The sequence below is a fragment of the Bos taurus genome, chromosome 21 (assembly GCF_002263795.3).
Source record: "Bos taurus isolate L1 Dominette 01449 registration number 42190680 breed Hereford chromosome 21, ARS-UCD2.0, whole genome shotgun sequence".
Classification (NCBI taxonomy): Eukaryota; Metazoa; Chordata; class Mammalia; order Artiodactyla; family Bovidae; genus Bos; species Bos taurus.
Window position 1 is genome coordinate 36,792,269 of NC_037348.1, and position 17,516 is coordinate 36,809,784.

The window sequence follows — 17,516 nt, forward strand, 5'->3', positions numbered from 1 at the left end:
TTTCTTACCACGGATATTCGTATCTGCAATCTGTTATTTATTGTTTCACAATGGTGTGACCAAGGGTGAAGATATGCAATTTTTCCCATTTGGCTACTCAATTAACCCAGATTATATTTTCACAATAGTACTAGAGTCATCTTTGTCATTAATAAACTGGATAAGTTTGGGTTCATACCTGGTCTCTTTACTGAAGAACTTTTTCTATTCCACTGTTCTACACTGTTCTACAGTATCACTTTCTCTCAGTGGGTCTGGGTACCTGGTGATGTAACACAACATCTAGCTGTATTTGTGTTTATGTTTTGAAAAAAATGAAGACAAGATCATTTTCATGGTCAAAGTTCTGGTGTGTTTAGAGTAAAATCCAAACTCTTTACTGTGTTTTACAATGTCCTTCATGTTCTGGCCAGTGCCTACTTTTCTGACTTTCTCTCTTAAAACCTATTCCTTGCTCTGTGTGCTGCAGCCATATTTGCCTTCTAGAAATACCCTAGCTCTCTCTGCTAGAATGCTCTTTCCCCAACCCACACCGTGTTTGCATGGCTTATTTCTTCCTAAGTATCACTCCTTAGACAGGTCTTTCTTGATCAGGTCTGCCTACATACAATGCTTCCTTCTCCTGTTGAAATAACATTAGTAATTTAGTTTCTTAGTTTTCTTGGCTATGAGAATGTAAGCTTCATAGGAGCAGGAATTTTTGCAGGTCCTGTTTTATTGTTTTATTTCAGGTACCAGGGCATATAAGCACTCGTTACCTATCTATAACGTAAGTAAGAATTAAGGGAAGCAGTATAACACAGTTGAAAGAACATAAAATTATAAGTTGAAAAGACCAAATGAAATAAGTACCTAGGAATGCTAAGATAATTTAACAATTAAATTAATTTTATTATAAATACCAATTTTACTGTTTGCCACTTCCCAACTAAAACTGAAACACTGACTTCAGAAACAACATATGTTTTAAAAATATACTCATAAATAGGTTACATATGTGATACAATGGTATAGTAGCATATAAATCACTAGTCCATCTCAACAGGGATATCCTTTGAACTCTAAGACACTGACAAATTCCTCAGTTTCCTATTCCTCAATTTCAAAATAGATAGTATGTCATTTTTAATTTTTAAGAAATATTTGTTGAAAAAAGTACACAAAATCTGTGCTGGGAACAGGACTGAAAAACTCTAACTTTTCTAATGAAATGTCAACTGTAAACTGTACTCCCAAATTTAAACTCTTATCATAAACATGGTATAAATTCATTACTGTGATTTATATCAAATAGTTTATTTCAAAGGGACGATAAATCATACTGTTATTTTGTAATAAAATATCCTTAAATGTGCTTGCTCTGAAATGAAGAAAAATTTTATGTAATGATGTTAACTCTATTTCTGGAAAAAATATGTTATTCAGTGGACCATTTCAGTCATAGTGAAAAGAAAAAAATATTTAATTCCTATATACTATTCATTTAAATACATGTGGATATTTATAAAATCTTAATACTATCATCATAATTATTAGCTTTCTAAATACCAAATATTAAGAATCATTAATACCATTTTCTAAAATGAGGAAAATAAACATTGCTTTCTTTAAATATTTTTATGATAAAAATTGAGTAACTGGATTTTTCTTTGCAATTCCAAATCCTAACTGGAAAATACACTCTAAAAGTTTTAAAATCTAAATATCTAATTTCCAAATTCACAAGTATTAACTGAAAATAAACTTTAGAAATAAGCTAAACATGTTAAACAGTTCTTCAAATATAAATTTCTATAAGCAATGATCAGCTTAGAATCTACAGGAAAAGATAAACTATAACATATAATACTGCATTGTTATCTCTAAAAGGAAAACTAAATTCATTCCCAATTATACTGAATCAAAAAATTAAAAAATAATTCCTACAGGGGTTGATATTAGAGGTTGAAAAGTTGACTTCAGTGCTCATTTGGAAATCAAACATAATTTTTTATTTTTGAAAAAGGACAAGATGAGTACGCACATTATGCTACCAATTCTAAATCTATAATAATTAGAATATTTTAGTATTTCTCCACCACCACACCAAAGGCAAAAATGGATCACCCGGAAGAAACAAGGTTTGAAACATATTTTGGAAATAAAAGAATCATGTATGTGATAAGCTATTAAAAACAACTGGGAACTGAAATTATTCTTGTCAAAATGAAACTGAGAAAGCAATTTTCAAAAGAAAAAAAAGATTTCCTGCTTATACCAAATACTACATTCTAGGTGTATCTCTTTAGACTTAAACGTTTACCTTTTTAGAAAGCAATTTTGCAATACAAGTTAGGAGCTTTAACTTTTCTTATTATTTGCAAACTAATCTCTCTCTTAGGAATCCATACAAAGAAATATTCAGATGCAAGTATTTACAGATGAAGGAGTTTACAAACATTTTACGAAAAATTATCTGAACAGCTAATTTTTAGCAAGCAGTGATTAATAAAATGTTTGACATTACACAGCTTATGACATGTGAATGAAAAAATGATCAATTCCTATGAGAATCACAATTGTTTATACAGAGAAAGGAAGAAAAAGAAAGCTTCTTATTAAGAAGAGAGTTAAAACTTTGCCAGTATTTGTGTTGGGATCATGGGGGCTTTTTGTTTTCCTTTCTATAGTTCTTTAGGTTGTCCAAATTTTGAATAAATAAGTGGACTTATAAAGTACAATAATCATGGTGAAAGTCTTTTAAAAGAAAAGAATTTCCACTATCTTTATATATTAGATAGCAGATGTCAGCTTATTTTAGAGAGTTCTCATTTATGAATAACTACCTCTTTTACAACTTTTGTGATAAATTGAAACCACCATATTTCCTAGTTTAGAATAAACATATAAGTATAAAAGATTAAATTTTAAAACTTTCATTTGGAAATAAAGAATTATTGCTAAGAGTTCCAATTTGTAAGTACTAGATTACATTCTTTTTCAAGTTTGTTTGAAATTAAACATTCTATAGTCTGTGCAGTTGTTTATGAAAGTACATTCAATACTGAAGTAATTTTTATCAAAATTTTATAATGGATAAACTAACATACAAGAAAACATTTTCTCCCTGTAGGACAGTGCTTTCTTTTAACCTTACATGATGAACTCAAGTCTTTTCATGTAAAATTAGTATTTTTTTGCCACTTTATTTTTTAACTGCAGGATAACTGCTTTACAGAATTTTGTTGTTTCAAGTAAAATTAATATTTTAAAAATATATTTAGAGAGACCTCCCTGGTGGTCCAGTGGTTTAGACTCCACACTTCCAACGCAGGGGGCCTGGGTTCAATCCCTGGTTGGGGAACTGGATTCCATATGCCACAACTAAAATTTTGCATGCCACAACTAAAGGTCTTGTGTGCTTCTGTCCGACTCTGCGACCCCATGGACTGTAACCTATCAGGCTCCTCCGTCAATGGGATTTTCCAGGCAAGAGTGTGGGAGTGGATTGCCATTTCCTTCTCCAGGGGATCTTCCTGACCTAGGAATTGAACTCGGGTCTCCTGCATTGCAGGCAGACGCTTTACCGTCTAAGCCACCAGGGAGGCCCAATTAAGGCCCAGCTCCGTCAAATAAATATATAAATATAAAATACATATATGTATACACACATATGTATTTAGAATATACTATATTTCATCTAACATAACTACAAATTGTAAAATTTTATAAAGTTAAAGATATTCTCAATACTGAAGTAATCAGGTAAGAACTTTTCAGTTATGTTTACAAACGAAGCAATCATATTACAATTTGTGAACTAAATTCCAAGTTAGATTTTGGAGGATATCAGGAGACAGCATGAGCAAAAGCAGATGTGAGTGCCTACAGAGCAAGTGAGGAGGAGCAGTGAGATCACAGTAGCAGCAAATAATGTGCATTAGAGAATAAATATGAGACCAAGTATAAGTCAAATAGGGCCAATTTATAAAGGTCTTTGAATTTAAATACACAAAATTTTGGATCTGGTGTATCAGTTCCTAGATAAGTGATGTCATTCAAGTTTGATTTAGAAAAATTATAGACTCTTAACACGTATGCAAAAGAATGAGGGAAAGCAAGGTCAAATAATTGGAGAATGAGGCTTCATGTAAGTTACTCCTGAAATGATGAATTACAATAAAATGTGTCTTTCTGATATGTTGTTTTCCTAGTAATGCTAATGGATTTGCATGACTCAATTCCTGTCCCCCTGGATTCCTTGTGAATAATGAAAGGTACTGTAAAAAACTACAGTCAGAGAATCATCCTTTGGGAAAAACAAAAGCTATGTGACCTTGAGAGGAGAACCAGATAATTAGCAGGAAAATACCATAGGAAAACTTATTTTCTAAAACAAGTAACAGACTAAGAAATGTTCTTAATTTATATTCCATTGGTAAAACCTTTTTTTTAACTTTGATTTTATTTTTTAATTGAAGGATAACTGCTTTACAGAGTTTTGTTTTCTGCCAAATATCAACATGAATCTTAAAAAGAAAATTATAGTAATTTTACCCATTGAGGAAGAATGGGTAAAATTTATCTTGATATATATAGGTAATCAATTCACAACATTTGTTGCAGTTATGGTCTATACCATATGGTCAAGGGACTTCCCTTGTGGCTCAGACAGTAAAGAATCTGCCTGCAGTGTGGGAGAACAGGGTTCAATCTCTGGGTTGGGAAGATCCTCTATACAAGTGAATGGCAACCTACTCCAGTATTCTTGCCTGGAGAATTCTATGGACAGAGGAGCCTGGCGAGCTACAGTCCATGGTGTCACAAAGAGTCAGACATGACTGAGCAACTCACACACACACACACACACACACACACACGGTCTACACAGTAACTTGAAATACTCAGTTAATGAACACTGAATTAGAACTCCCAGGGCAAATACAAGTTTAGGTTCCTATGAGCCTCTGGTCAGAACATCTTCATCAATCTTGAACATATAACTTGGTTTCACTGCGTTTCTGTTTAGGGACACCTTATTTAGTACATATTGTTGAATCGTTAACACTGAACTCATAGCCAATGGTCCTATATGTCATTCCTGAATAAAGACTACCTATCATTTGTATTTTCTCTGTAAAGCACATCACAGTCTTCCTGTACTTAGGAATATAAGACAATGTAAGCAGCATTTCAGCACTACACCTGTAGGCTGTTTCAAACAATGAAATCATCAACAAAATGCACAAAAATGTGAAAAGTATGGCACTAAACTGTGAAAGGACACTAGCTTAGAGTATGAGAGCTAAAACAAAGCAAAGCATAGCCTTGTTTGAACCAGGTTGTGGATGTGAGTGCCAGGTGACCCAAATTTTTCACCACTCCACCCAAGTCTTTGAACGGTAATGAAAGTCCAGTGAGTACAGATACTCGGCTTACAAATACGACTTTAGTGGGTGAGCAAATCTGCAAATAAAGAAACCATGAATAAAGAGAGCTGACTGTATTTAATGCAAAGACTTGTATGATCTTAATTTAATTCCTACTCTCTAAATAATCAGATACACAACCAGGAGCAGGCCACAAATTTTCTTATCTGAAAAACTGAAAGGCTCTCCAAGTTTATTGATTCTTTCAGCTAAAACACTGTATAATTCCATGATGGACAGCTTACAATTTCCTGTAATGACATTTTCAAATGTACTCTGACAAAAGTTAATGTTAGAGCTCTCTGGTACAGAACTCTAAAGTCTAACGTTATATTTGGTAAAGTTTATGCATATCAAAAAATAAACCAACTAAACAAAATTTGGTCCCAAAGTAGTTCTGAGAGAAGTAGTCAGAAATACTAATTTTCCAAGGAATAGGATTTGAAAATTACTGCGCATTTGATAGTTCAGCATCAATATTTTAGGTCACAAGCTGAAAAATGTGCAAAGAAAAAGAGAGATTTATCTTCTAAGTTTACTAGCAATAAAAGTAGATTCAAAACTGCTAAGTTTGTAAACAAGCATACCTCAGAGGTACTGTAGATTTGGTTCTAGACCACTGCAGTAAAACAAGTATATCAATAAAGCAAGTCACTAATTTTTTGGTTTCCTAGTGCATGTAAAAATTATATGCAATAGCATGACATCTAAAAGAAAAATGTACATACTCTAAGTAAAAAATACGTCATTGCTGAAAATGGTAACCATCATCTAAGTCTTCAGCTAGCTGTAATGTTTTTGCAATAGTAACATCAAAAATCACACATGACACTTATCACAGATTACCATAATAAATAAAATAATAATGTAAAAGTTTGAAATACTGTGAGAATTACCAAAATGTGATACAGAGACACGAAGTGTGCAAATGGTATTGGCAAAATCGCACCAACAGACTTTCTCAATATAGTTTGCTACAAACTTTCAATTTGTTTTAAAAAAAGGCAGTATCTGCAAAGCACAATAAAATGTGGCATGCCTGTCTGTACATTCACAGTTGCCAGGGCATCATGCTGGAGCTGTTCCCCTACAATTTGAACCCCTAATCCCAATCTTTCATGTATTCCAACAACAGATCTCAGGAGCACAACTGATTCATCAGATATTTTACTTGTCTTCATAGTGGCTTGGATCAAATATGACTCCCAGTAGGGTAATCAGATGCACTTGGGACAGACAGCCAAGCTCTTCAGCCAAAGTCAAACCTCTTAAATATGTCATTAACCCAAGTGCAGCAAGAGGTGTTGGCAAACTCACATGACCCATTTTGACTGGCCAGCAGGAAGTACAGAGCAATGTGATTTTTCATCACCTCTCAGCTTAAAGAGTTCAGAATCATTGGCTATAATCTGAAAAACAAACAAAAGAGTCTCTCTTCCCTTAAGCAGCAGAGGGAGACCACAGGGTACCAAAGGTTAAACAGAATTAAACTAAACAGGTTAGTCAGAAGTTTCTGAGAATTAGACTAAGATTCTTCAGTGGTTAACAGTTGAGTTGAAAGTGATGGCTATAGTTTGGCTTACACTGGCCATATGCTCTGTGGACAAGAGCTAAGAGATGAATATTTCCTCTCTACACTCCTAGCTTGCTCGTGTCTAAGGTATTCTCCCTTCCACAGCCAAGGTTGTGGCTTACCATCCATAGCCGCATGATTCAATCTCTGCAGCATGATCAGTCTTTGTAATAATCACTTTACACTTTTCTGTCCTTCCCCTATCTTACCCATATAATATGGTTTAGATTCAACCCTAGCTGACTCACCAGAAAGGTGTCTAATCACCAATGCTCAGCAGTATCCTCCAGAGGAGGGAAGAAAGCCTATATATATAGTCTATTCAGTAGGATTAGACAGGTCTGGTATCCCTAGCTAGGTGCCCTAAGTCCCCGTTTTCACCTGGTTGTGAATCTGGCTGATTGGACATATTTGCTGAGACTTCCTTGGTCTGATGTGCTAGAATCACTAGGCTTTTTTTTTTGACTCTGGACAATGGTGTACTTAGGTGGCTGTGGTGACTTACCTGGGCAATGCAAGTCTGATCACCTTATTGATTCTATTGATGTTCATCCTCAAAGGGTCCTTTCCCATCCATGGGCTTCCACGTACCTAATGAATAGGAAGTGTGCATCCTGTACAATCTGCAGCCATAGTGTTAATTACCACAGAGACTGGGACTTGATCATCTAATTACTGCACTGCCAGGCCCCAGAATCACTGAAAATGTAACAAACTTAGTGAGTATTTTTTCTAGCCTAAGGACCACAGCTCATGACTACCCAATGAACAGAAGTCCCTTTTACATGCATTGAGGGTTCTATCCCTGTGTCCAAAAGATTTCCTGGAGGAGGAAATGGCAGCCCACTCCAGTATTCTAGCTTGAAAAATTCCATGGATAAAGGAGCCTGGTGGGCTATAGTCCACAGGGTCACAAAGAGTTGGACATGACTGAGCATGCATGCATGCGAAAATGACAAGTTACTTTTTAGTTCTGTTCCCCTGTATTCTAAATTCAGGATAAATCATAAACATACAATTTCACCATCCAATATTAGTTTCAGATACAATGTAGCTCAATACAAAGGAATGTAAGAGCAACTCTTTACATGGTTCATTTGTCAGTAAACCAAGTGAGTAAGCACATATATATGTATATATTATTTCTAATACTATAAATATAACAAATTTAAATACTTTTTCATTTCTTTAAGAATTTTCTAAACAGTTCCAGAGCTTTTAAATAAATATACGTATTTTTGGTCTAGTTTTACAATTATCTCACTTAAAAATTATGTGAAGATTTTTTTTTTTATTTCTTCCTTTGGAGAAGACATTAAGTGTTTATACAGGTTTCTAAGCAACACCAGCTTTGAAACTGTAAGAGTGTTTGAATACAAAAGCAACTGATCCAAAGTTGTTATACTTTTGGAATTTAGTAACTGATGAAAAACAGAACCATGTTAGTCATCAATAACCCCACCCAGTTTGCAGAGTTAAAAATACAATCTCACATTTAACATCTCTCAAATTTGAGTTTTTACTGAGCGTATTTGGGTTGATTTCTCAATTAATACTGTCAAAAAACATTAATCCTGTCAAAAAACATTAATCTCGCATGTTAGCATATTATGAGGATTTCCACTGGGTAAATAATTAGCCAGCAAGCAATTTTTAAAAACTGATAAAAGACAAACAACAAGAAAAGGAAGAACTGTCTAATATTTCCAATACATAACTTAATGCAAACTAAAACTTCCAGATGAAAAGAACCTTGTCTTACAATGTAAACTTCTTTAATCCTGGTGTACTGCAATCCATGGGGTCACAAAGAGTCAGACACGATGAGCAACTGAACTGAACCGAGTAACACTTTGGATCTCAGAATCTCAAGTTAAAGAATCTCAAATAAAGTATGTGTTTATAATACTACCATATTCAAATGAATCCTGAGCAAGTACCCCTCTCCCCAAAGAAATATATTAACATTTTTCTCTGTAGAATAGAGAGCAGAATAAGAGTAAAGACAAAAAGGCTAGAGAATTGAGGGAAGCAGATTTAGATGAGAAGGCTGAGAGACTTGTTAAGAGGATCATATTACAACGACCTCAAGAGAGCAAGCTTTAGACCACTTCAATATCAGAAGCTGCCTAGTGCATGTTAATCCAGTAATAAAAATACAAAATTACTCACATGGAAGCCACGGAACTATATTTTTTAACAATAAATCTCCTTGTTTTGAATATACTTTCCCATTATTGACATGTGCTGGTGTCTATGAGACAGTTTTCATAAATTAGCTGTCATTCCCATTATTGACTTGTGTTGATGTCTATGAAACACACAATTTCATGAATTAGCTATCCCAGGTGATTGTTAATTAGCCATTCATTTACTGATAAATGCAAACAGTTAAGGAAGTGTGAGAAGGAGAACGTGTGGATTTAGTATAATCAAGAGTGATAATAAAATGGGAGAATGTGATTTCATTTTCTAATAACTTCACAGATAACTTTCAGACATGTTACTGTTATACGAAGTCATAATCATTTAGGGTGTGATAAGACAGAAATGTTTTATAAAGACTGTCATCCATCGTTTCCTGAATCTTGTTTTCCTTTTCTTCATTGTCAATATAGTAATGGGTCATTTGAATCTTTAAATAATAAGATACCGAATGCCTAAAGAAACTTCCTTTTTATATGGGAAATAGAAGAAGTTAGCAAAGTTATTTGTTGACTATAGAAAAAAACTCCTGTAGGAATTGGTCACATCTGTTTTATGGTTTGCAGCTGAGACATTCAACAAAAAATAAGTTGGCTGGTAATAAAAGTACAATAATTGTTAATGTAAAACAGACAGATGTTTTTCTCATTACACAGCACCAGACAGATGTATTTTGCTAAGAGTTGAAACTTTTAACAAAATTAAGCTGGTCTTAGTCCTCAGAATTTGAATGTGTTACTTTGAAATCAAGTATGTGTTAACTCACACAAATACGTTTTCCCTCCTAAAATGTGTATGGTAAATGATTTTTTGTTGTTATTTTTGCATTATACTTTCAAGGACACATAACTGTAGTTAATGACATTTGGGGTAAAATACTTCCGATAAAATTACTAATGTACTCTTCAGTTTGTAATACCCTCTTCTACAGAGTAAAATATTTATAATGCTTCTTTGCTTTATGGGTTTTTAAAATACTTCCTCTAACATTCAAATTTTCACCTTTTGTGGAATGATTACTTGAGTTATGTTCTTAGGTGTCTTCTTGGCTCTACCATATATGGTATGGTATATGCATATGCATATGCATATATGGTATGCATATATGCAAAACCAAAGAAAATATTTTCACTTCATTGATTCCTTCACATTTTACATGGGAAGAAAAAGTGTCCCAAGTACATCTTGAAGAACTTACTTGGTATTTTGGGACATCATTATTATTCCAGAAGATGACCTATGACTGCTAGGTCATGTTGGCTGCTTTCGTAAATTAATTGAAAAAGGTCCTATATTTGACAGGAAGCAGTGTGTTATTATTAAGCAATAACATCATAGCTGGGCCAAAAGAAAACTACCAGATTATACATGCATCATAATATTCCCATCAAACAAGAAGAAAATGGTCAGAAAAACCTGAAATATCTTATTCGAAAAGACAAAAATGAAATGCAGGTGCCACCAAAGTAAGCTTCTGTGTAGCTCGTTTGTTAGTCAAAGAAGAAAAGCATTTCACAATGAAGAGTAAATTAAAACTAGTCCAGAGAAAGCCAACTTTTAACCAAGGAGTTAATGCCAGTTGTTGTTTATCAAGGAAGTAATGTGGTTGATGGATAAGCTTCTATTAACAGTTGTGTGAAAAACTACAAGCAAGAATATTTTCAAAAAAGTTGTGAAATCATGAATTGATAACTCGCAGTACAATCTGGTTAGATGATTTACCACTGATAGTGGTAAAAATATGTGTGTGAGACCAAAAGAAACTTAGTAGCACAGATTTACAAAGCTTGTAAAGATATTAAGGCACTGAAACCTATGATTATTCATTATATTATTAAATCAGCAAATACCTCGTAAAATATATTTGAATCTATCATGTGTTACTGAACCAGTAGCTTCACGAATAAAACTTCATTCACTCTGATAGACTTAATCATTACCAATTCTACGAATTTTTATCAGAAATAAAAGATGAACATCCTGATTTGCCCTACCACGTAACAGTTCAATAATTTAGCAGTGATAAAGTTTATTGGGATTTATTGAACTCCAGCCAGGATGGAATTTTTTCTGAATGAGAACAACGTCTGTGACTTTCAACCACTGTTACTGACACCGAATAGCTTTGAAAATTAGTTTTTGCTGCAGACTTTGAAATGTTTGTAATGAATTCAATTCAAGATAGAGGGCAAAACAATACTTATATGCAAAACTTAAACTGCAGTCAAGTCATTTATACAACAACTAAGTTTCTGAATCACAAGTATATATTTCCCATGTTATCAACAATTAAAATGAGAAGTGAGAACTCAACCCCACATACATTGGCAGCAGGTGTATTTTCTGAGTTTAAACTACAGTTTCTGCAACATTTTTGTACTTCAATGCAGTGCAAAAAAGATATCTGTATTTCAAAGTCTAATTAACTGTACATTTGAGGAGCTTCCACCTAATCTTCAGTTGGCAATGATTAATGTAATATAATGACATGCTAAAAGCAAATTTTAAGGGAATAATGTGTTAAAATTCTATAAATGCCTCAGAAAAAATAGATATGCCCCCAAATTATCATATGTACCTAGATTAACATCAGTGTTTGGCACAACCTATCTGTGTGAAGAGATTTCATTTTCTAGAATGAAATATGTAAAATCTCACTCAAAATTAGCATGTACAGGTGGAAATTTACAACTGATTTGATAGGAATGCAGACTTTGAACCCTAAATAAGGAAAACATTATTTCCTTCTTTTCCCCAAAATTCTTTTCTTTAGATCTCTCTGTTGTTCTCCACTGCCACTGGTGTTGTTATTACTAGTAGTATTGTTTTAGACTGAATTCTGTCAACAAAAAATTGTGGAAATGTTTTCTGTTTTGTTGTATGATATCTATATAATATCCCTGATTTTACCTCTAGGTCTGCAAAGCCTAAAATATTAGCTTCCAACCCATTACAGAAAAAGTTTGCCAACTCCTGCTCTAATATGCCTACTTTCACCTAACAGGTTTTTCAATAAATATTTCCATATGACATCTTTATTTATATTTTATAAAAAAGAAAAATTAAAGGGAAAAGAAAACTCATTGTTTTTAAAGAATGAAATATTTACAGAGACACGGATTACTTAAAACCAAAACAAAACAAATACAAGTCTAATACACAGAGAAAAGCACCAGTTTACTATTTTCTCATGCCATGTAACGCAAAAAAAAAAAAAAAAAAAGCTTAGCTCAAACCAAAAAAACAAAAACACATTTTTTGAGATGTAGTTCATGAGTCTGCTTTGTTTTTATTTCATAAGAGCAATTGGTTAAATAGTGATAAAAAGTCCTTAGAACTATATATAATTTTTAATGTTTAATATAATTTAACATTAACACTAATTTTGCTAAAACGTTGAGTTTATTGGTAAATTATAATTTTCATATATGTTAGGATAACACGTCTAGTAAACTGATTTTAAGGCAAGCAGTAAGTACATCATTAGGCAGAAAAAAACAATCAACTTAAAAATATGACCACTACGTGGAATATGTAATAGAATCCAGAAATTTTTCATCTAAATATCATCCTCTCCAAACTTCTGCAATCTGAATATAACAACAGCATTAGCAATAACCATAAAATCCAACCATATTTACTAATATTTTATGCCTGACAAGTACCAGATATCTATATGTACAAATTCATTTGCGAATGTTACTAATTTTTACTAAATACCACCAAAAACAGGAAATCCATTAATTTACAAAGGAGCTTTTCAAATTTTGTATGGGTATAGAAGCTAGAAATGATTTCTTATATAAACAAATACCAAATCTATCTTTAATTCCAAAAAAAAATCTCTTTTAGACTTCTCTTAATCTCTTTTAGACTTCTCTTAATTAAATATTTAATTTAAATTTAACTTAAATTTGTTTCACACCAAAGTCAAGAATTAACTCAAGATGCATCATAAACCTAACTGCTAGGAGATAAAACAGTAGAAAACTAGACATTTGCAAAAGTTACTTAAGACACAAAAAGCAAAAGGCATAAAATAAAACATTTATTAATTGGACTTTTTAAAAATTAAAATGTTCTGCTCCTTAAAGGACACAAATAGGTAAATAAAAAGGCAATCCATAACATGGAAGAACATCTGACAAAGGACTTGTATCCAGAATATGTAAAAAGAACTGCTGTAACTTAAAAAGAAGAAAGCAAACAACCCAATACAAATGAGCAAAGGATGTGAAGATAGTTCACAAAAGAAAATATAGCAATGGTCAGTAAGCACAAGAAAACCCATTAGGAATACTCAAGTTAAAACTACAATGAGATAAACTACACACAAATTACAATGGCTAAAATTTTAAAAGACTGAGACATCACCAAGTACTGGTAAATATGTAGACCAACTATAATGCTAATGCATTGGTGGAAAAATAGTCTGGCAGTTTCTTACAAAGTTTAATATTCCACCTGATCTAGATATTCTATTCCTAAGTGTTTAGTCACGAGAAATGAAACATATACCTGCAGATAGACTTGAACTTGGATGTTCATAGCAATCTTATTCCTTTCAAAATCTGAGAACAATTTAAGCCATCTGTCAAGGTGAATGAATTTTTTTTTTTAAAAACTATATATTCAGACAATGACCACTCCTCAACAACGCAAAGTAATAAATTACTTATACATGTAACAACAAGGATGAAAATATTATACAGGGCAAAAGAAACCCAGACACTTGGCTACATATTTTATGATTCCATTTAAATAAAACTCTAAAAAGTCTAATTGATTCTACTGTAATAGAAAACAGAGCAGTGATTGTCAGTGGCAAGAGAGAATGAAGAAGGAACATTGTGGGTGGGGGTTGGGTAGTCCGGCAAGTATTACTTGGCGGTCCGGGGAAGTATTAGTATGAAATTTTTGGCATGAGGAAAATATATAGGCCCATGTGATGGTACTTACATGGGCTTACATAACTCATGTATGTAAGGCAACTGAATAGATACTTTGAAATCACCCTTATAAAACATCTTACAAGACTTTCAGATCTTTTGAGTGCAGAAGATATTTCATTTTGATATCCATACATCTTATGTGCTTGGTATACATTTGCTGATAAATTTCTTCAAACAAATTTCAAACAAGATGTTTAAACTCCCACATTAATTTTTTTAATTTCACTTTTCCACTAAAGATTTACTTAAAAATGTTACTAAATAAAATATGGTCTTTTAGATCACCATTCATGCTATATGGTTCAAAATCTTAAAAGAATGTCATTTCTTCTCTCTTGGATAACTACCAGGTATGTACTGTAGTAGATAACCTTGGTTTCTAACAAACAAACTACCATTTGGATATTGATTTGCCTATTCCAGCCTTTACCATTTGGATATTGATTTGCCTATTCCAGCCTTTCACATTAATGACAACCTGTCTAGAATACACTGCTGCTGCTACGTCACTTCAGTCGTGTCCGACTCTGTGCGACCCCATAGACGGCAGCCCACCAGGCTCCCCCGTCCCTGGGATTCTCCAGGCAAGAACACTGGAGTGGATTGCCATTTCCTTCTCCAATGCATGAAAGTGAAAAGTGAAAGTGAAGTCGCTCAGTCGTGTCCAACTCCTAGCAACCCCATGGACTGCAGCCCACCAGGCTCCTCTGTCCATGGAAATTTCCAGGCAAGAGTACTGGAGTGGGTTGCCATTGCCTTCTCCACAGCTTCTAATATCTACCCATTATTTCTTCCTGGCCAGACCTAAATTCTAGCTGTAATTTTCTACTTAAAAGTCTCTCAAATCTTCCCATATTCCATTTTTATGCCTTGGTTTCTGCTGCCTATATTCATGATTAATGATGAAATTCTTATCAGAAGTTCTGCTTGACTGTTAATTTCTTGTCTATTTCTTCTGTCTTGCTTCTAGCAAAATTAACTTTCTTTTTAGTACTATATGCTCATTGAGACTAAGAATCCTATATTCTTTATTTTTGTATGTACAGTACACCTGGCATCATGCTTAAGACATAGTAAGTATGGAACAATGTTCCTTTAGAATCTTCATGGAAAGGAAAACTTGCCTGTGACAATGTAAATTTTCAAAACTGATTCAAAAATTAATTAACCAAAGAAATTTAAAAATCTGTCAAAACTATATTCAAATAAACTTTGAGGGCAGATTGTTTGTGCAGTCTTTCAAACTTAAAATGAAGAGATAATTATCAAGCTATAATAACTATTTTAGCCTAAAAAAAAAATATAATACCTTTAAATTCATTTTATTAGCTAGCATATCTCTGATACCTCAAATGGAAAAGGAAGCTATACACAAAGGATAATACACAAAAAATGAAACATATTTACTAATGTTAATATTTCAAAAATCATAAATAAAGGACTGGTAAATTAGTCCAGCAATGTATTGAAAAACTGATACACTATGGTCAAATAGAATTTAATCCAAAATACAAATGAGGGTTAATACTGGGTTGTAAATAAATATAACAAATATGTCAAATGAGTAGGGGATGAGAGGAAATAATGAACAAATCACTTCCCAGGATTAGAAAAAAATACCTATCCTAAACTATGAGCAAATATGATAAATAAAATGAAAATATTTGGGGCATCTATATTAAAAACTAAAAGCAGTAAAAAGGCAGAAGTAGAAACAAGAGGTATAAAGTTAGCACTATAAAACACAGAAAAAGTTCTGATTACTTATCAGTTTTATGACTATCTAGGAAATAAACGAAATACAACTACACTTAATACAGTTGTTGAATAATATGGGAAAAAGCAAAATAGTACAGAAAATCAAGAATTTTCTTATATGTGATAGAGTGAATTATTGCCTTCTGAAGAGTACCCACATTGTAATCTCTAGAACTACTAATGTCCTTCTAAACTTGTATATGTTATTAAAGATCTTGAGATGAGCTGAGTATCCCAGATTACCTAGATGTTCCTCAAATATAATCAAAGGGTTCTCATAAGAAAGAGATAATGTCAAAGGAGGTTGAAGATGTGATGACAGAAGCAAGATGTTGGCTTGATTCAAGGAGGAAAGCACACAGCCTCCAGAAATTAGAAAAGGGAAGAAAAGCGGTTCTCCTCTACAGCCTCCATAGGAACCAATCAATATTTTGACTTAGCCCAGTGAAATTTACTTTGGACTTCTGGCCTCCAGAACTGTAAAAGAATAAATGAATCTGTGTTTTTTTAAGACAGAAAATTTGTGGTAATTGTTCTAGTGACCACAGAAAACCAAGAACTAAAATAATCACTTAAATATATAAATGAAAACAAATTTTGAAAAAGCAACTAGGAATGACCTTAAATTAAATAAACATCTAGGAATGACTTTAAATGAAATGTACTGGACATCTTAACAGAAGAAAAAAAAAAACTTTGCTAAGACAGAAAAGAAAACTGATCTGACCTCATATATGTAATTCTAGATATTATAATACCTTATATAAATAATATAATAATTTTAACAAAATTTCACAAGAAGAAAAAACAAGGATGGTATATTTGAGAAGGCTACTTGACAAAGTGATTCTAAGTTCATGAGAAAAATAATCATAACAAAAACCAGGATAGTTTTAAAAATAAGAGATAGCAAAATCAGATAATTATTACTCTAGTAGATAATGCAAAATAAAGAAATGTTATAAATCAATATTATATAAAACAAGAATTAATGTAACAATGGACTAGAATAAAAAAATCTTTCTCCCAAAACCCTGGAATATATAAAAATTTAGCATGAAACTAGAAAATACCATTACTCTAAAATGATATGGCTGGCATAACTAAAGAAAATACAGTGAGAACTTTTTCTACAAAATACTTTACAATAAGTTTGATATAAATAAGAGTTGGAACTATCAAAATTTAGATTAAACCTAAGTGACCATATATACAACCTCAGTAGGAGAAAAGTTATTTAAACACAGACATGAAGGATAAAGGAAAGGTTGACAGAGATGACCATACGACAACAATATGATAATCATTTTATACACTTTAGGGAGAGGGCACAGAAGGAAAGAGACAGGCCAAGATTTTAAGAGCACACAGTTACGGGGAACTGGAAAATACCATGAGAAACAGACAAGGCGTAAATTAATACTAGGGCTGGGACATGATTTCAATTTCCTGAGGTATAATTTAGCAGTGAATATTCAAATATCTTTGGATAAGGAAATGGCAATCCACTCCAGTATTCTTGCTTGGAGAATCCCACGGACAGAGGAGCCCGGTGGGCCATAGTCCACAGGGGTTGCAAAGAGTTGGACACAACTGAGCACAATACATTCAAATATCTTA

The 17,516-nt window shown here is 33.0% G+C and overlaps 1 protein-coding gene across 9 annotated transcripts in view; it reads right to left on the reverse strand.

Annotated features, from left to right (window-relative positions):
- Positions 1-17,516, reverse strand: part of NOVA1 (NOVA alternative splicing regulator 1) — a 167,039-nt gene that overhangs the window by 80,165 nt on the left and 69,358 nt on the right. Inside the window, exon 1 of one of the 9 annotated variants that reach the window (XM_059879115.1) lies at positions 7,487-12,371. The exons of the other annotated variants lie outside the window; for them this stretch is intronic. The gene's annotated coding sequence lies outside the window, so the exon portion shown is untranslated. Of the gene's footprint in view, positions 1-7,486; positions 12,372-17,516 lie in introns of those variants that run through there. 9 annotated transcript variants of the gene reach the window in all.